Raw genomic sequence first — 21512 nt, 5'->3', positions numbered from 1 at the left:
GACACAATTCTGCAATCCATCAATAGGTCAAATGCGGAAAGCATTCGCAAATATTGTTTTGGCCATGAGCATGTTAGACGCTGATACATTGTGCGTTCATGTGTGTTGCTCACGTACTTCGAGATCATGCTCAATATTTTAGAAAAGCGGCTAAAGCCATCAAAACAGTGTGACAAGCCAGTCAACAAAAATTTCTCCCACCTCCCCTCGCTGGAACCCCTGTGTAGATGCGACGCATAGGGGGTTCCGTTGTTGTTTCCGTTAGGTTGATTCTCACATCGCGTGAAAGGTGCCGTGAACCCCCCTGCCGCGGCTATGACGCAACGTGACGCGGCTCTGACGCAACACAATCCAACACAATCCACTTTAATCGAATCCAATCCAAATCCAATCCAATCCAATCCAATCCAATCCAAGCCAAGCCAAGCCAAGCCAATCCAATCGAATCCAATCCAATGTCTCTCGCGAGAGAGTGTTCGCAATCGGAGAAGAGAGGGGATGAGTGGCGGAGAGCGCAGCGCGCATGGCGAGGAGAATGGGGGAGGGGTGTGGACGGACAACAACAACGCCGTATGGAGGGACAAGGCGAGTGAATGAGATGCAGTCGCATCTAAAACGAAAATAAGACAAAGTGCCAACAAGAGAAACAAGAAAAAGCACCGTTATTGAGAGAAATACAAGTATTTGACAAAGGTACACTAACAAGCAGTGCAACATAACAAATTACATGCTTACCGGCGCGTCGCCTCCAACAGAAGCGGAAAAAAGAACAGCTATAGCACCCGAATTTATGCTATAGCTTCGGTGTCTTGCAAGTCACCCACCCCGACAAGAAGGCGCAGAATTTGGGTCTACGCACAGAGAACAGCGCGATTCTTCCACCTACACGACTGCTAAGCCTTGAAACCTCAGGCAGATTTCACAGAGGTAAAGAATACGCAGTTGCCAAACTCACCTTCTTTTGTTGCTTTCCCCCGCTTCCATGCAAAATGGTTGTCCGAATTGCTGTGTCGTAAGAACACCGAGTATGCGACTACTCCGGCTTCATTTGGAGTACAGTCAGGGCTCCATTAGGAGTTTTTTGAGAGCGCACGATAAGTGGACGGCGTCGTTTCTTCTCTTACCAGCAAAAACAAAGGTACAAAAGAACAGCTATGAGCGGTTGAAAAACTCAAGGACAGCCACTGCTCCTTCGACGTTGAATTAAAAGAGGAGATAGTTGGACAGGAAAGACTGATTGCAGCGCATTACGAAAGTCACCACTTTCATGGGTGAGAACCTCTCAAGCATCAGTTGCGCGATCATGGGGCCAATAAAAGAAAAACAAACGATTTAAAGAGCGCTGTGCCATTCAGTTTCAGCTTCTCGTTCATATCTGCTCAAGATGCCGTTATGGGTCTTTCACTCATACGGTAGGATGTGCACGGCTTAAAGTCTGTGCTAGGGAACTAGTGATTGAGTAACGCTACCTTTAAGCAACACCAGTCTTCTAGTGAAAGATCGTTACGGCATGCAGTGCACCGTGAGTGGTTGGGGAATTCGAGAATGGAGGAAACGTTAAGCGCCGGTGGGAAGGAGAGGAGAAGGAGGTGATGAGGACAGGATGTGACTAAAGGTGCCAAACTTGGAGAAGGAAATGAAAAAAAAGTACAGAAACAGTGTGGGCAAGAATTACGGTATAAAATAAGGAATAAAGGCCAGAGGAAGAAGGAAGTAGTTAAGGAAGGAATAAAGTAATCATAGAAGAGTCGAAGAAAAGAAGTATCGAAGGCAAGACCAAAGTAAGCAGGTACGGTTGCGGGAACGGTGGAGGGACAACATACGCGGGAGACATAAGTTCGGTGTAGAGGCCGCAGTAAGTGGAGAAAAAAAAAAAGAAAAATTCGCACGTCGCCAGTCACCGATTACCTGTCACAGAAACGCCAATATTGGGGCATGTAAATCAGATATTATTATTGTTTCGGTTGGCTTCGCTCACCTTATTCCAGCCTTTACACCTTTCCCTTCTCCTCCATCCCCTCGCTCTCTCTGCGGCCCATCACACCACTCACTTCTTCGCCCTTTAACCTGCTAAGTTCAAAGATATATTTCCGCCTCCCTCCTCCGCTTCTATTCTCCTTGAGCTTTCTCTTATCACCCCTTCAATCCCTTTTACGCGCTTCTGTTCGGCGATCAAACTCCGCCCTATCAAAAAAAACCGCTAGTAATGAAATGATCAGACAGATGCCGAAAGACAAAAAACTGGATGAGGAGTTGGAAACGCAATAGTAATCAACAAAGAATCGAATGGAATTCTGGAAAGATGGGTGTTAAAAGGACGAATAGAAATGAAGCCCAAAAGGGAGACGTCAACAAAGATGGAAGGACACTCGGGAGGAATGAACTAAAAAATCAAACAAGATAAATATTAAAGAAAAAAATTAACGTGAAAGCGAATAAAAGGAACGATACAAAGTAAACGAGAAATTCGTTAAGACGGAATGTAAGAAGCAACGCACACAAAGGAAGAAAAGAAGGATACAAGGAAGAATAAAGGAAAGTAGGGAGGGAAGAAGAGAAAGAGGAAAGGAAAAGAGGGAAGAAGAGAACAAACAGTACAAATTGTGAATGGCGCAATCTTGGCTTAAAGCAAAGTGGTACCGGGAGAAAAAGATAAAAAATGACGTAGGGAATGTATGCAAGGGAAAAAGGGAGAAGCTGTAAGAGGCACGATAAAAGAAACGAAGCAGAGCCCTTGAAACAAGCACCAAAAGCCTCAGTTAGCCAGTGGTGTACAAATCCCATAGGACGGGGGAGAGCCACTAATAGGGAAGAAGAATGAGGTGAGAGAGATAGAAGGGAGAGAGGAAGCAGGGAGAGGTCAGGTTGGGACGATTGCAGTCAAAGCTTCAGCGACATGGAAGCACCAGCAAAAACGGCATATGCGGCGGACCTGGCTAGTAGCGACGCTCACCTTGCATACACCGCCTCAACCCTAAGACAAAAATGACCGGAGAGGATAAGAAACAAGATGGCCGGCGAGGTAGGGAGAACGGGTGCGGCGCAGGTCACTTTCTTTTCGGCGACCGCGTAGCACGACGAGACCATGGCAAGGGATCCGTTTCGCGTGGCTGCCGCTGCCGTCGCTTCTTTTTCTTCGTGCGATAAGTGCCAAGAGCAGAGACTTCCTACCACTCCTTTTCTACCCCCGTTGCCTCTCTTAAAGCGGTCGCATTGTGGACGACAGCTCCAGAAGCGCGCTCGCTTGATCAGCGCTGCAACCAAGCGAGGCGTGGCCGTGTTGTCATTTGATGCTGTCGCAGCGCTGAGAAGTGCGATGGCTCGATGCAGAGGCGTTAAGGGCAGTTGAGCGCAGAGGAGATTCACGTCCCTGGTGACGCAATAATCACACGTTGGAACGTAGAAGACGGCTGTTCTGGGAAACCTTCGTTGACGGCTCACTACGCAAGCTGAATTTATCGTTGAATGTAGTATCCCACTGCGGGACGGCCAATAGTGATTTAGTCTAATCTGCTCCGGCCACTCTCTACATCAAAATAATTGTGAAATGAATTTCGATTCTGCAAAGCAAGAGTCAGATGGGGCCGTTGGCTAGTAACATTTTGGCTAGCACCGCAACCACAGTGACCTTGAAGGCAGTCGAGCGAGCTCGCCTGAGAATCCTTCAGCGCTGGCTTGTTAATGCTTGCGTCAGGCAGTTCGCTCACCGATATGGTGTGCGGGATACACGAAGGTGGGCAGGATCTCACTTTTCTTCTCACCTCGGAGTCAGACAGAAATGCCTTTGCAAAGGACCCGCTGCACAACCGAAGAAACAGCAGATGCTCTGGAGTTAAAACGAACTCGTAATCGGAAGCGTTGGTCTAGCTCTAATGTCGGTCGTTATGGGTCATACCCGAAGTAATGAGATCAATTCACCATGAGCGCAGAATGCTCAAGAAACCGCAGTTAAAAACGTCTTAAAGGGAACGTTTAGAAGGCCCTTTATTTTTAAGGTCAACTCCTCCAAAGCGTGCAAATGGTTATCAAGACTACTAGAAAGTGATATCATGATTGAAGCCGACTTCAAAAAGATTAGGTGTATAGTGCTCCACGGAAAAGGATGGCGACAATCATATAAAATGACTCAAAGTGCTCTTGGCAAAGTGCCTTCCCTGCAACGCATTTGGGTATAGTGAAGGGGACATTAAAGACACCTGATGTACATCCCTTCATAGGGATGCATTGACATTCATGTAAGACTGTTTACGTTACCCATAGTTAAATATTTTCGCAGCAAATGGCTTGCGCACGGTAGTGAAGGTGACCTTAAAGAAACTTAGCGTATTGCACATTTTCGGAACACATGTGGTCTGCGCACGTTGTTAAAAATATCCTAACATTTCCCGTGTCAACATGTCGCCTCTGGTATACATTTGTGCGCCGTAGTGAAGCTGTCTTTGTAAAAGCTCGGTGGATAGCCGAGCAGCTGAAAGTATTGTTTACGAATGATTAGAGAATCCCCAGAATTTCTGTACCATTTTATTGTATTTTCGATGTGTTTCGATCATATTGCTACTGTACGTGCATAGCCTATGCACCACATTGGGACATGTGCCAGATACTAGCCGAAAGAAGATGACGGTAGCGCACGCGGACTCGAAAAGCGAGCTAGATGTCGAAATAGAAGAGGATCTTGCGCCTGGCCTGCGGGGTGCTCTCGCGATTGTAAATACACTGTGCGGATACCTCTTGTACCGCTTGGCTACACGTCTTCCTTCACGTCACCGTAACATCTTGGTGGAAGTGCCCAGACATCCCCTCCCTCTCGTCTCGGCTATCCGAGCCTAAAGGCGTCGTGATCCTTCATCACACATCTCCGAAGCGGCCGTCATATTCCTCCTGCCAGCATGGCTCCGCCGAGCGAGTCGTCGCCTCCACTGGTCGTCGTTTCGCAGCCCCGAGAGCCCGGGTTCTTTACTGGCACACCCGATGGCCTTTACCAATTCGAGGTCATGCCATTTGGGTTGTGCAATGCGCCAGCGACCTTCGAAAGAATGATGGATTCTCTACTTCGTGGAGTCAAATGGTCGACGTGCTTGTGTTACTTGGGTGACGTCATTGTGTTTTCCCCATCATTCGAAACTCACTTATCTCACCTTGCGGACATCCTTTCCCTTTTACGATATGCTGGCCTGCAACTAAACTCTTCTAAATGTCGATTTGCTCTCGTCGGCGCTGAAGGAGTTCAGCCTGACCCAGACAAAGTCAACGTCGTGAAGAACTTCCCGGTTCCGTGTTCTACAGACGCCGTGCGGAGCTTTGTCGGACTTTGTTCTTATTTTCGACGTTTCATCAAAAGCTTTGCTGATATCGCCCGTCCTCTCACTGACCTTCTCAAGAAAGACGTTAAGTTCTTCAGGGGTATCGACCAAGATGAGGCTTTTCACACCCTAATATCCCTCCTTACATCATCCCCAATTTTAGCCACTTCAACGCAGCCGCTCCTACCGAAGTGCGAACCGATGCCAGCGGTCACGGGATCGGCGCCGTACTGGCTCAACGCCAGGACGGTCACGATCGCGTTATCGCGTACGCCAGTCGTTTCCTCTCGCCTGCCGAACGCAACTATTCTATCACCGAACGGGAATGCCTTGCACTTGTGTGGGCCGTTGGAAAGTTTCGCCCCTACCTGTACGGACGGCCCTTCACTGTTGTCACCGATCATCATGCGTTATGTTGGCTCTCTTCATTGAAAGATCCCACCGGACGCTTGGGTCGCTGGGCACTACGCCTTCAAGACTATTCTTTCTCCGTCGTCTACAAGTCTGGTCGCCTTCATCGGGACGCTGACTGTCTATCTCGTTATCCGGTTGACCCTCCTGAGCCTCTGCCACAATCCTGCTTGTTGTCCATTTCGGGATTACTCCACATCGGTGATGAGCAGCGTCGCGATCCCTTTTTGACATCCATCATCGACAGTCTCACCATCGGCTCCCCTGCACCTACCACTCATCTGTTTTGACTCCAGGATGGCATCCTTTACCGCCAGAATCTCCGTCCAGATGGCCCTGAGCTCCTGCTTGTTGTCCCTAACCACCTTCGTTTAGACATCCTCAAACAGTTTCACGACCTACCTACGGCTGGTCACCTGGGTGTTTCCCGAACGTACGACCGTGTGCGTCGTCGATTTTTTTGGCCCGGCCTTTACCGTTCTGTCCAACGTTATGTGGCCACGTGTGACCTATGCCAACGCCGCAAGAAGCCCACCGCGTCACCGCCCGGTCTCCTACAACCGTTAGACATCCCCACTGAGCCCTTTTATCGTGTTGGTGTTGATCTTCTCGGTCCGTTTCCGGTGTCTACCTCGGGCAACAAGTGGGTAGCAGTCGCCACCGATTACGCGACACGCTATGCCATTACCCGTGCTCTCCCCACCAGCTGCGCATCCGACGTTGCCGACTTCCTCCTACGCGATGTAATTCTTCATCATGGAGCACCTCGCCAGCTTCTTACTGATCGAGGCCGCTATTTCTTGTCCCGAGTTGTTGAGGACCTTCTTCGTGCGTGCGCAACACAACACAAGGTCACCACTGCTTACCATCCGCAAACCAACGGCCTCACGGAGAGGCTCAACATGACGCTTACAGACATGTTGTCGATGTACGTCTCCAGCGACCATCGCGACTGGGACGTGGCGTTGCCTTACGTCACGTTCGCTTACAATTCGTCCCGTCACGACACTGCAGGCTCGTCCCCATTCTACTTGCTCTACGGCCGCGAGCCATCTTTGCCGCTCGACACCCTTTTACCGCCTTCTCAGCCCACAACTGAGTATGCCGAAGCCGCCATCGCCCGTGCTGACCACGCTCGCCAAGTTGCCCGCTCTAACCTTCTCTCCTCACAAGTCTCCCAAAAGGCGCGCTACGACTCGCGACAACGAAACCTTTACTTCCCACCGGTATCACTTGTTCTGCTGTGGTCGCCGTCGCGCCGCGTGGGACTTTCTGAAAAACTCCTCTTTCCCTATCCTGGTCCTTACCGTGTCATCCGACAAGTCACCGATGTCACGTACGAAATAACACCGGCCATGCCATCGCCAACTTCCAACCGTTCAACAACGGACGTTGTTCACGTAGCCCACCTCAAACCGTACCACGGTCCGCGACCCGCGTCGCTATAATTAGCACCGAGACGGCGCTTTCCGCCGCGGGGGTTATGCTGCGGTACGTGCATAGCCTATGCACCACATTTGAACATGTGCCAGATACAAGCCGAAAGAAGATGACGGTAGCGCACGCGGACTCGAAAAGCGAGCTAGATGTCGAAATAGAAGAGGATCTTGCGCCTGGCCTGCGGGGGGCTCTCGCGATTGTAAATACACTGTGCGGATACCTTTTGTACCGCTTGGCTACACGTCTTCCTTCACGTCACCGTAACAATATTAAGACTCGACACGTCATGCTTACCACCGCTCCGTTGACAAGCCCGTCGACGACGTCGATGTTTGTGGTGATTATGTAGGGCTTGTTTGGGATGATAAGAATCTCCATGGGTAAGTTGGCAAATTCGGTGTGTGACATTTTAGCTACCTTGGCCGTCGCCTTCTGCAGACCATCTTGTGTCACCTACCCCCGGTACGTGTCTTTAGCTCGCAGGTGACGAACGACAACCTCTTCTTCTTCCTCTCCTGCTTGTTGAGTAGCAACGAACGCGTTGATTGTTTTGACCTCTTCGGCCAATTTTTGGTTGGCGAATCCCTTGGGGGATCCTGCCACAATCATCATTAATGTGCCGGATGCAGCAGCAACGAGGGACGGGACAGGGCCCGAGCAAGAGGAGCTTCGCCCCTAAGATATTGCGGCAATATTAAACCAAATTTGTTACTGTCGTCGTTCGATAGCCGAGGTGACACCTCGACTTGGAGCGTCACATTAAAGCCTGCTGCAATAGCGAGACAGGAATACCCGCCGTTGCCTTGGAAGCGTATAATGACGGAGCAGCGAGATTTGTGAGAATAGAAAGCCGCGGGAGAAGGGGCGTCATTGTTATGACAGCCTGTGACCACCGCAGAGTTAATTGCGATAGCTCCTCGATAGGCATTCGCGGATGATGACGCGCTTGAGTAAGGCAATGTTGTGCACAAAGAAAGAGAGAGGAACAAGAGTAGCATGTCGGTGGTACGATTCCGGCAAAACTTTCGGCTTTCTCCTCTAATAAAGAGCTTTCTCTCTCTCTCTCCAAAAGAAAATAAAAACTATACCCAGTTTCACCCACTGTGAAGTCGGCTGAAACAGCGGAGCTGTGGTTGCTTTGTGCTGGCTCGAAGATCAAAGGGCCCTCACCCGTGAACGGTAGCACTGCCGCTGCGCAAATTCTACCGGTAGCGCAAAAAAAAAAAAAAAAAAATCCGCAAATACACGTCAGCGGCGGAAGGCTCTCTCCGCTCTCCCTCTCCTAGCAGGAAAAAGAGGAAGCTGCCTTTCCTAAGGTCCCTGAAATTACTAAGGTAGCGCCGTCTTTAAATCTCTCCGCCTTTCGCCATCGCCCGCGCTCCTTTCCTCCTTCGTCTTTTGCCATTTTCTTTTTCGCCGGCGAATGCCGTGCGCCATTGGCCAACGGCCAGTGACGTAGTACCTCGTCCCCGCGTTGTTTGTTTTTTCTTCTCTTCGCCGCCACTGTCCATTTAAATTCGCCATTTTAGGCTCAGCTGCCTCGGAGAAGGCCTTATCGAAGCCGCCAGCGTATAACAAGCGAAGAGTCAGCTGCTCGTTTCAAACAAGTGTTGCATCGGCGTCACTTTATGTAGCTTCGCGATGCCGAGTTGTTGTGCCTTCGGCTGCTCGAATAAGGTCGGTTCAGTCACGGCTAGCTCGGCTGTAGCAAACTGTAATTTATCAAAGCCCACACATCAATCAATGTTAGCTGTACAGCATAAAAATGATTCACAATTGCGCTTGTTAGCGCGCTTCTGGCCTTTGAATACGGTAGTTATTATAGAACTGGGCACTACAGCTAATTGTAAGCGGAGCGCATTTTTTAACTGCCCGTTCTTTGTGCCAGCCTTTTCCAGAAATGCCCGACAGGGCCTTACTCGAAGTAATTGTGAACGCCAATCGCACGAACATTGCTATGCCCCGGACGCACTGCCAAAAGTACAGCCGTCAAGGGCGAGGCCAACGAGGAGACGCGAGAACTTTGACCCTGACAGCAGCCTATAACGACGTGAAGGTGACATATATTTTGCAACAGCATCAAAGCACCGGAAAGTGCACGGAATAAAGGTGGCATGAATGTCAGTAGCTAATGCGGGACGCATACTGAGCGCTGCCTAATGATCTACAACTAACGCAAAAAAGCCGGCGCAGCGCTCGAACTGCCGCGAACCAAGGTCACCGTGAACCATGCGCAAGCCCTCTGTGCAGCGCTTGCACGACCACAACTTAATCACGCAAATGCAAGAACGGAATTACTGTAACAGAGCAATTTGAAACGTCCACGTTCGATCCTTTCGCGTTCGCGAACTATCCTGAGCATGCCGCACACGTAAACAAACACCGCGCTGTCCGTGTGCGCCAGCGGCATCCATCCCGCCAATATCCCCTTCTACACAAAAATATACAACAAAACAGCCTCACTTAGGGCGTGTTGGTAATACGGGGCTCTAAAAACGCTGTGTAACCGAGCAGTTTGAAACGTCCACGTTCGATCCTTTCGCGTTCAAGGACTATCCTGAGCATACCGCACACGTAAACAAACACCGCGCTGTCCGTATGCGCCCGCGGCATCCACCCCGCAAATATCCCCTTCTAGACAAAAATATACAACAAAACAACCTCACTTAATGCGTGTTGAGAAAACGGGGCTCTAGAAATACTAATAATGCTACCAAAGAGCGATTGTGGCGCGAAAACAAGAGCAAACTGCATGAAAAACTGCAGCGAGCGGCCCGAAGCGTTGCGAGGGCGTCTGCTCTGCAGAAGCCAACAAAAATGGGGGCCCCGCCGCGGAGTTAAAGGCACCGCGGCGCCGCGGGTGAGGGGAGGAAAAAAAAAGAGGAGGGCAGCGGAGAAGGAGGGAGCAGCTGGCGCTACCTTAGTAATTTTAGGGACCTTAGCCTTTCCCAGACCACTGCGCCCTCTATCGGTTGGTAGTGGAATAGGTTTACCCGAGGCCGCCGTAGGTCCATGGACCTGCTCCCGCCCAAGCGCAGTCTTTGGCAGTGACTAGTTACTATAACGCAATACCGGTAACTAGTTACTTTATTCAGTAACTTTGAGGTATAACTAGTTACTTTCAAGTTAGAGGAAGTTGTAACTGTAACGCAATTATTTTTTTATAAAGTAAGTGTTACAGAAACTACCGTTACAGTTATTTCCTTTTTATAGAAATTATCCAATGGAAACACTCGTTAAAGGCCGACGTACAGCTCGGGCTTTCCGCTTTTTCGCACTTCTTCCCCATATCATCTCCACCTTTCCCTTTTCCCCAACCCGACTCCCCTCGCAAGTAAGAACAGGAGGTCGCTAGGAGGATTATCTTCCCTTCAGAAGAAACCGGTTGGAGTTTGGCCTTAAAAGTGAATTCTTAGAAATTCTTTATTGCTCTCAGCCGAGCGAAAAAAAAAGAAACTGGCAATTGCACCTCCAAAAAGAGGGAAGCTCGCGTATTAAAACTTTGAGAAACAACTCATTCAAAGTTACAAGGAGTTTTGCAAATAAATTTGCTAACCGAGGGAGCATGAATAAAGATGTTGATGCAACAAAATGAGTCGGACATCCCGTTTGTTGGTTTTTTGTGTGCCCCCTTTTAGGTTCCCTTCGTCTAAGGCTGACCACTACCCTCTTGACTACCCGCGTACTTTCGTTTGTTTTTATTCTATAATCTCTATTATATGGTTTGTGATCATTCGCTTGGTTCCAAAAAGTAATGGAAAAGTAACGACGTTACATTGTCAGGGTAACCGTAACAGTAACAAGTTGCTTTTGGAAACTAACTGTAACTGTGACTGAGCTACTTTTTTGTCTTACGTAACTGTAACACTGTTACGTGTTACTGGTAACGTGCCCATGACTGTCCCAGCGTGACCCAGTACGTTCAGCAGACGGACAAAAAGGCTCACGTGCAATAAATCCGCTGTTAAAAAGACTTCGTCGACAAAAGACCGTAGTACCCCGCCGATAAACAAAAGCCCTACTCTGACATTAGCGCCAATGTGGGACAATGCGTTGCCTTCTGCTACCTATGCCGACTCAATGCGGTCGGATTATCCAGCGGCTGCTCTAAATCTTTTAATTACCAAACCCAGAAATCGTGAGCCATTTTCTAAAACGTATGTCAACAGAAGATGAGAATTTTGTGAGGTGAAAAGTCTCGATAACGTTTTGAACCTTTTTAGTCGCCTCAAACTCTATAGAAGACGGAGATTAAGTACATGCAATTTCTGCCTGGGTGGTCACAAAATCTCTGCGATCAAATATTTCTTCTTTGTGAGGATAGCAATTAAAAAAGAATGATTGAAATATTTTCTACCTGTTTCTCGCCTGGTTTGAAAAGAGGGATGTGTATGTGTGCTCACATAATGTTACACCAGATGTATCGCTGCTGTCGGCCCACCCGCTTTCAAATGCTTGTGTAAACAGATTTATTAGCCTATTTGAAGAACATTGAATACCAGAAAAAACATTCTCTACTAGCTTTTTGTTCCACGTCGTATGCATGCTTTGCCATTCCTAGAACGGCAATTACTAAACATACTTAGATTGCCATTCCCGTCAACGACATCATCAAAACAGCCATAGCCCGCAAATATTCCTGGATCGTATTTCTTCTAGTCGACTGCGATGCTTTGTCAGATGCAGATCGTTAGCACAGTAAACTCGGGACACAAAGGAAAAAAGTGGGGACACCTGGGAGCTCCCCAACTTAACCTTAGCTAATCAGTAAGATCATTCGTGTTGACGTTGGGAGCGCCCCAGACTGTCTGCAAGCAGTCGAAGAACAATACCCAGACAAAAACCTCCGCAGTCAGTTCTTCCCAGTGTCGGCGGCTGATCTGCATACATCAGCGTATTTGTCGTTGGAGCGGCACCTTTATTCTGCGCCAGCAAGTTTCACTGCTTGTTATTCCAGACGTCGCCTGTGACGCTCGTACAGTCATGCGTGCAACGTACGAGAATCAATGAATGACAATTACCTCTCAACTTGTTCGCCTCCAGCGTTTTTCCGCTTGGAAGGCTGTGTTCTCTAGCTAGGATCACTGGCGGGCTTGTTAATAATTGTTGAACTGATGTGTCTGACAGCGCAACGGTGAGTTTCAGAAATGAGCTGGGGCAGAATGACGACGGAACAGAAACAGCGTTTGTTTGACGAGACCAGCTGAAGAAAGGCGGCCCTACCTTCATCTTGCGTCCTGCGAAACAAGCGCAGTTCCCAAGGATGTTTCATTTAGATATATATTTAACGAGAGTTAACAATGGCGGCGACAGCACTTCTTTGAAGGAGCCGTGTTTTCAAAGTGATGTTTGAAATGGAACATTTTATTGCACTCACACAGTACACTCAAGCAGTTACAAATTTTCAATACTTGCATATTTTTGTTTCCGCTCTTTTATAAACAGCCTTCCTTGTCAATCAAAGCCTTAGTAAGTGTTGCTACTGCAGCAAACTGGCTCTCACTCCCTTATTTATTGTCATAAAAACTCATCAATTATACACTACCAACTCATATACACTTTATTTACACACATATAAATATAAATTTGTACAGTACAAATGCCCAGAGACTCTCTGGGCATTCGAAATCTACTTGGTCAACTTTTCTTGGCCAACTTTTTATGCTGTAAGAGAAGTGAACAGGCTATACCATAGTCGAAAGTAATTGGAGACGTAATGAGTAATTTCCATGAAATTACTGACCTGAAGTAATTTCTTACATTACTAAACTACCAACACTACAAAGTAATTCATTACAATACTCATTACATCAAAAAGTAATTTAATTACTGTATTTCATTACTGCCCAGACTGCTGTAATACTTGCGACAAAAAACAATAAAAGTATTACTTCCGCAAAAGATTTACGGCACCCCTTCGCTAAATTGCTTGAGTATATTTTAGCCGTTGTATCTCTGAGTATTGTTTTTGACTGGCTGTGCATTGTAATGTTGCTTGTTTACTGATGACTGCAGTGAAATTCCTTCCGGCACTATGATGTAGTTCAATACAGCAATATTTCGCACCTATTCTCCATCGATAAAATGAGCCCACACTTTTCTTCTCGCCTTAACGGCTTTCGAAGTATTGTAAACTCATCTGCGTTTTATCTCCGCATCTTTCATAGGTCCTCCTTATTCTTTCTTTTTTTAGATGCGACTGCATCTCATTCACTCGCCTTGTCCCTCCATACGGCGTTGTTGTCCGTCCACACCCCTCCCCCTACACCATAAAAAAATAATAGTTAGCGGCGCCCGGTTTCGATCCCACGACCCTGTGGGCGGAACGCGAGGTACATGGTGCTCTTCCCACTTCGCCACAAAACCGAGACAGAATGGAAGGCTACGAACGCGCCTTATATCCTTGACTCATTCAAACTACGTCAAGATGCTACTGATAGAACGCGTAATGGGGCAACGATTAACACTTGCAATAAAAGAAAAGAAGCTCCCACTTACAGCAACAATGATGGAGTAAAGGTCGTTGCGACAACGAAGCCCCAAGCATACCACTTAGAGAGATTGACCAAGACTGGCCAATAAAACATAATAATAATCATAAAACATAATAATCATACGCGTTCCCGACACTTTTCGCGCGATTTCAGAATCAATCCAACGGAAACACCAAGTGAACCCCACGATGCGTCACATCTACACAGGGTTCCCCTCGCGGGAAGGTGGGCGCAATTTTTGGTTTCCTTTCAGTTACGTACAATACTTCAATTCAGTGATGCTCCGTGCGGGTAATTATCCCTTTTTCGGGGAATTTTCAGCTGTAATGTTGGCCAAAAGAGAAAAAGAGAATCTCTAGTAGATGCAGGGAATTTTAAGAGATTTGGAGTAAAGAGGAAAAATAATGCTAGTAAGCCAGACCTCGCATCATTTATTATTTTGTTTTATTTTTAAAAGTTTCACTACACTTCGTCGGAATTATGTTCAAATATACGTAGTCGTGCTCGCGCAAGCAGCAAGCATTTCAGACCGCTTCCCATACAGTTTATAAAACAGGAGGGAGCATAGAGGAAAGAATACTCTATAACTAAGATCTAGTAGACCGTGAAACAGCGGCAGCTCAAGGCCTGAAGCCTGTTTGGATGTATTACTGCGCCATCTATAAAAGCTACTTCGGGTACGCCTTAGTCCGCGTGCTGTCAAAAAGTCGCGCCACAGTCCCGGAGCTGAGCTAAAATACCTGAATTACCCAACAATGTGTCGCCCTTTTTCATATAAGCAGTTTTAACTTGGAGATTTAGCATGCAAAGGGGGCATGCTGTTTGGTGCAGAACGTGAAGTGCGTAGTGAAATCCTTCTGAGCGGCGATGTAGTAGAATTCAGTTTACTCGGAATCTCTGATTCTCGGAACGGCATCTTCGTCCGCTAGGCTACGTAAAGTAGGGAAAGGTGGCGCTGGATAACTTCTAGAACCGAATAGGAATCCGCGGAAAGATCTATCAGCTACAAAACAAGAATTCAGGGCAATTTGGGGAGAATTTTCTGGGAACTCGCGGAGAAAAGTGCCTCAAAATACGGAATTTCTGAACCTAGAAATGGGAATTTGTCTTCCCACTACGGAACATCAATGCTTCAATTGCGGTTTGCGCGTTGACTCCGCGACCAGTTTCAAGATACTCATTACAGTTCAACGATCCAATACAGTCTGGTATATCCGGGTACAGTTTCGTATTTCGTATACACAGTTGTAAAACAAACATGTGCATAAAGTGTAAGACCTGGTTATTATGAAGTCGTTTAAACGAATTCCCTCTTTAGGCGACGTTTTTGCCCTTCCCAACTGCAGTGCAGTGAGAGGACGTCCTCCCGGCTATTAACGAGTTTTTACTTATAATGAATTCAGTTTTCTGTTGCGAGCAGTTCCTTTAAACGTTGTTTGAGTGCTTGCCGTGTGTAGGGGCACCGAAATCGCAATTTTCGGGTTAGCCTGTTTATGTTTATTAATGTGTTCTTTGTTCTACTAAATGTGTTTTTCGGAGGCTATGCTATGCAGCTGCTTGGAATAGTTCCAAAGCAAAACTTTACATCTGTGTACCACGTACGAAACCTTACAGGAACAGAGCTGAAGAGCAAGGAAGGGTGAATACTTTGCGGTAATTGTGCGTTGCAACACATCTCTGAAAATCGCGTGATCTAATCAACTGGCAAAACAAGGTAAATTTTCTATACCTTCTTGTAAAGCGTCTCTGCCTCGTTTTTTTAAGGTTTGCCGACGCTTCGCTATCGATTTTATCGTTGCCGCAAAAAACCGACTATTTACGTAAGTTGCAACATTTTAAACCAGGCCACCACGGATGCTTTGCGAAAGGGGCCAAAGTCTGGCGGCGTCAGGTGCGGTTTAGAGCGCCAGGAGGCATCTTATTTTAGGAGCCCCTTCACAAACAAGGTTTCGCTTCGAAAGGTGAACTATAATGTACCCAAGCCTCAATGTACCCAAGTTGACGCGATCAAACGAACAGCGTCTTGTCGAAAGCATCTAAGCGTCGCTATTGGCGCCATGACTGTCCCAATCCAGAGATGATTAGCGAGAAAAACAAAACATTCAAGAGTTTATGCATTTTGTCTCCATCAAACAAGGCTGGAAGCGTTACAAATAACATTTATGCAGAAGTAGTGGCGTGCGTTGGTGGGATGGCACAAGTGTTTGATATCTCCACTCTTTTAGTGGCACGAGGATGGGTGTGAGGATAGCGAGCACCAAATTATTCTTATGGAAGACGAAAACGTACACGGAATACACACAGACAGAAGTAATCGTCGTCCCCGCTTGCAATTCATTCCTGAAATGAACTCCGTGAAACCAAGTACTCTGCTGAAATTCTAACCCCTTCGTTTAAATTGTACGCTTGGTCTTGCACCACTGGCGGTCACAATGTCACACCCACAAAACCGTGCACCCGAGCGCCAGAAGAACGAAGTAGTAACTAAGAAACATTGTTGTAAGTTTTCTGGAGGCCGCTTGAGGTTTTCTGAATATATCCGTTCATGTATAAAGTACGTCTTCGCAATTACCTTTACATAAGAGCATGCGAAACCAACTTCGAAGAGCCCGCTTTCGAAATAAAGCGAATTTGGTGACAGCAAAGTCATTCAGGGTGACATATTGCTGCTTTTTTTAAATACTATGCTGCACGTCTTCAACGCGTTTTATTTTGCGGGAAGAATTTTGTTTCAGGGCTATGTCTTCAGTAACCTGAGATGATTTTGTAAATTGTAAACTTGTTTGGGAAAAAATAGGGCCTACTGCGACTTTTCTAGACTTTCAAAGAAAAGTGTGTATGTCGCGATATCAGTTTTTTTAAAACAAAATACCGGTTTATCTGTGGAACCAATAAACCGCGGATTGGTGTTTGTGGTGATTATTTATTTGTTAAATTCTTGTGTTGATAATTTGATTTCAAATTTTTTGTTTCAGCTGGCCTGGAATTTCCGTACACCAACTAATCTAGAAGTAGTAGCGAGAAGAGTATAGTGCCGAGTGAATTGCGTTTTTACTGCATACGCAAGCACAACATCACCATGCAGCATTCTCTTGCCACCCAAGAATTTTACAGACCAAGCTTTCCAGCCACAAAACTGCGTGCATCGTTTTTATCAGAATAGAACTCCTGTTTCGTTACACTAGCAGGAATGTTGCAATAAATACGCCAGGAGGAATGTTGGAATTTAAGGTTTATCTTCACAATCAAACTCCATTGGGGATAATATAGGACCCTGCGGCACCCCGCTCTCACGACCACGTTGCCCACATTTCGCAGGTGAAGGCGTGGTCATAATTGTCATTACGGCGCAACTTCATTTCTCTGCCGTGTTCGTTCTCGTTACCAGTGGACGCACGTACTGCTACTATGATTTTAAAACTATATTTTAACTGACAGCATCGAATAAATAATCGCTCGTTACGCAGCGGGCTCGTCAGCACTCACGGAAGAAAAGTGGGTCAAACAATGTCTGGGGCTTTTTTTCTGCACGTCACGAAATCGTCAGAAGGAAAACAATTATGTGACTCAAGAACGCTCACTGTTGTGATTTAATCAATCATTTGTCCGCCTAAATGAATTAATCTGTACCAAGCGTATTATTTTAACGTGTTTTCGCAGACAACACGCTATTAAACGGAGATGGTGAGTGAAGGAGAAGGCTCGAGGCCATAATTAAACCCTGAAATTCCTACCAGCCGCAATTATCCTACCAGCCACTTTAAATGTCCCTGCTCTTCTATAGATACACAAAAGTGAAGTATTATGGATGCTGTATGGATAAAAACAACTGCTATGATTTGTTGAAGCACAACTACGTGAAACACTTTATCAACGCATAATGGTGTCAGCGGAGAACTGTTTCAATGTTGAATTCTAAACATGTGGAAATCAACGCTCATTGTACAAATAAAATGGTGTCATTGTTCCAACAAAGGCGTATGCCATGTTAAGTTGAACACAAAAATTTTGGCTATATGGGTTTTACGTTTTGAAATCCGTACATTTCTTTTTTGGAAGGTGCAGTGTCTATTGACCTTTTTACTCCTGCCTTAATTTATGTGTGACTTGTTGGTATTTTGGGGGGGTATTATACGCTATATCTACACTTGGGAACTTGTGCTTCACTACTCACCAGCGTTGTTTCTTGCAGATGAACTGATTTTCTGGTGCCGATTTTTTTCTCTTGTACAAAAGTTACCGGTCACGTTTTAATTACGTATATACAGTAAATCTTAATACTTATCGCACCTGCTAAAATAAAAGAAATAAGATTGAGAGTATGCTATTGCTATTTCATAAATAATTAAGCTATGTTTGACCAAAGGCGCTCGGAGGCCGCACAAACAGTAATTATGCACCCAAATATCAATAACACAAGAAAGTGGCGTTGTCTTGAGGTGTAACTGAGCATGCACTGACCAAGAACAACTTAAGAAATTCTTCTGGTTTGCTTCACATTTTGTGCCTTTAAGCATTTCGATTCACATCCTCGCTTCCGCTTACATTCATTTTTGTGTGTGTGTACGCGTGTGCGTGCATGAGTTAACATGCGGAAATGCATTAAATTTATTGCTTTACCTTTTTCTGAGGCTGCAATGCATGCGGTTGACATATATATATATATATATATATATATATATATATATATATATATATATATATATATATATATATATACAGGGTGTCCCAGCTATCATGCACCATGATTTAAAAAAAGAGAAATTGCGTAACTCGAAGAAAACCTAGCGCATAATGTTTGCAGTACTGTGAAGAAGCGGAGAGTAATTTTTTCGTTAATGAGGCTTAATTAATTTATTGTAATTAATTATCTAACTCGAGAAATACTGTCCTAATCCCTAAAGTGTCAATGAGGCACTTGTAGGTAACCACGAAGGGCATCTAACTGCGCTATTTTCAGCGACGAACTAATTGCGTACTCATTTATTCTGACTAATAAAGGAAACCCGCGAAATATGAAAAATACCACGTGACGGCGCTTACGCGCGCATTGTAAAGCAGCGTCCCCAAACAAAGCTGATTGAAAGCAACTGCTTCGCGTGTTACCCGCCCGAAGAGACAGCGCATCACCTTGATAATAGCATGCATGGAAGGAGCAGCAGCAGCAAGATTCGCGGGACGCGTGCGCAGGTAAGGAACAAACTCGGTCGCGATTTCTTCTTTCTTTCTTTTGTCTGTTTCATTCTGGCTAACTCAGAGGCAGCCTGTTTGAGGGCGTTGCTTTACGGTGCGCGCGGAGGCGCCGTCACGTGGTATTTTTCATATTTCGCGGGTTTCCTTTATCAGTCAGAATAAATGTGTACGCAATTAGTTAATCGCTGAAAATACCGCAGTTAGATGCCCCTCGTGGTTACCTACAAGTGCCTCATTGACACGTTAGTGATTAGGACAGTATTTCTCGAGTTAGATAATTAATTACAATTAGTTAATTAAGTCTCATTAAAGAAAAAAATACTGCTCGCTTCTTTACAGTACTACAAACAGTATGCACCTGGTTTCTTTCGAGTTACGCCTTTACTCTTTTTTTAAATCTTGGTGCATGATAGTTGGGACACCCTGTATATATAAGAGAAGAAAAACTTCGAACAAGGTAAAAGCACGATTGTGGCCGACGTTTCAGCAAAGACATGACCATTGTTATATCCAGTGTGGAACACGGCGGGTCAATCCCTCTGTTCCTTCTACCCATCCAAACCCATCGCCACGGTCATCTGGGTATAACCATCATCATCCCCGGACAGTTCCGTCTTTCGGTGGCCTGTGCTCGGGAGCCTAATTAAAAGTGGTCCTTCAGCATCTCGGAGCTCTGTCTCTCAATATATATATATATATATATATATATATATATATATATATATATATATATATATATATATATATATATATATATATATATATATATATATATCATTTAGAATCCTTCTAATATTTGAACTATAATTTAATGCCAACGTCAACCACAGACCTTCTGTAAATCACTTTCTTTTGGGCGCATAGCAACATATTACTATGTGCCCTTGAGTGCACATAGCAATGTGTTGAAATAATCCTTTTTAACTCGCGCTGTGAAAGCTTGGAATGCGCTACCAACTGAAGCTGTTTGTAATAGAAATATTGCTCAATTTTGTTCATTTGTGGAGCTGCTAACGAAGGCTGTATAGTTTTTTTGTTGTTTTCGTTCTGATAACTCAAAAAGGGCCTTGCAGTGTTGCATTGCACTTTTTTGTACATCTTTTTTTTTATGTGTAGCATGCGGTTTCTAGTATTTTTTCTTCTCGAGTATGCAAAGAGTAACAATATACTATTGATGTACTTTCTATTGAAAAAGCGTTTCGCTTTCCGCTTATCCTCCCTAGAAATAATGTTTCTTTCAACTTGTATCTTATTAGGTACCGGTGATATTGCATGCCCGCTACCTCAATGGTTCTGCAGAAGACCTACAGTGTTGAGTGTTGATAAATAAAAAGTAAAACATTCTACTTTAAGGGAAGATAGCAACACTCATATATTTTCGCAGACTAACAACTATACCAATAACCAGGGTTGATTATTTGCTCCCTTATTCAGGTTAACCTTCATTTACAGTTTTCTCCGAGGCGATTGACGCATGGTCGTGACAACGACAATGCCTCCGTTTATGTTTCAGCTGTCAGTAGAATATATCTCCCCTGTCTTTACAGTTGCTTTCTGCTAGATTCTACTTCCTACACCGAGGTAAGCCATTATGGCTCGCCCACATCACCGGGCTTCCCTATTCGCCCCCAGGCAACGCCGCTGTCGTCGCAGAGGTCGCGCTGCATCCCGCATCCTTCCGAATCACGCCATTAAGTAGTCCTGCGAGTTCGCCTCCGCTCCACTAGTTTCGTCGAGTTTCCTCGTTAGCAGTCCACCAGCGACACCGTTTCTTGCGTTTTTTGTGTTTCCCACCTTTTCCCTCCGTCCAGCTTTTTCGCCTACGGAGTCTCGGTGACGGCCATGGCCTCGGGGTAATTCATTGGCATGCGATGCCAGCCACGCAAGACAGAGCACTATAGATGGGAAAGGGGGTAAGGCTGCCCTTTCGGAGAAAGCCTCTTTCTTATACAAACCGGCAGTGTGTCAATGGCATGGGCATCATTGCCATACGACGCGACCTTTTGTTGGTGTGTTTGTTTTCTGGAGCGCCATTTTGTGTCGAAACGTTCCTCTGTCTGGAGATTTATGAGGCTTTCGAAAAGCGTTCCATGAGGCGGTTTTTTGGAATAATGGGCCGCCTCTGAGACAGTACAGTGGGAACGCTAGCTTTAAGTAAAACGGACGGCAGGGATTTCTCACGCGTTGGCCTTTTCACGGACGGTAACAGATTCGGGGGTAGTCAGAAGCGAAGGGTGTTTAAGGCAGTGATTGGACGAAATGATAGATGGTTTTTTCGTATACTTCCTTGAGAGTGCTGTCCGCGTCTCGATCGCTGAAGATATCGCACGATTTCATTTCATTTCTTTTATTTCCACCTTAAAGGCCCTAGGGCATCACATAAGGGGGGGCTCTTGGCCGAGGTATACAGCATATGAACAACAAACAAGGGTAAGAAAAAAGGAAGGCAAAAAATAATTACAAGATAACACAGGTAGAACACAACTCGTAGAAGGAAACAGCATTACACTTGTTTTAAACAGAGTTTAAATCCCAAAAGCACTGGTAGCGTAGCAATTCGACAGTTTAGCTTGTCACTAAATGTTATTCGGTTACTACATGAGATGATATCATCCGGCAATGTATTCCACATCGCTATAGCATGATGAAAGAAGGACGAGTTCATTGATGA

The 21512-nt window shown here is 45.8% G+C and overlaps 1 long non-coding RNA gene across 1 annotated transcript in view; it reads left to right on the top strand.

Annotated features, from left to right (window-relative positions):
- The window catches only part of LOC144139234 (uncharacterized), a 95292-nt gene extending 78505 nt beyond the window's left edge, over window positions 1-16787 (top strand). Inside the window, exons 2-3 of the long non-coding RNA XR_013316107.1 lie at window positions 15263-15362; window positions 16624-16787. This is a non-coding gene — a long non-coding RNA (uncharacterized LOC144139234). The remainder of the gene's footprint in view (window positions 1-15262; window positions 15363-16623) is intronic.
- The last annotated feature ends 4725 nt before the right edge of the window (window positions 16788-21512 follow it).

Source organism: Haemaphysalis longicornis, unplaced genomic scaffold (assembly GCF_048455015.1).
Source record: "Haemaphysalis longicornis isolate Haplotype H1 unplaced genomic scaffold, Haemaphysalis longicornis Haplotype H1 scaffold_5, whole genome shotgun sequence".
NCBI lineage: Eukaryota > Metazoa > Arthropoda > Arachnida > Ixodida > Ixodidae > Haemaphysalis > Haemaphysalis longicornis.
Note: the sequence above shows the minus strand (reverse complement) of the source record. Positions and strands in the feature narration are given on the sequence as shown.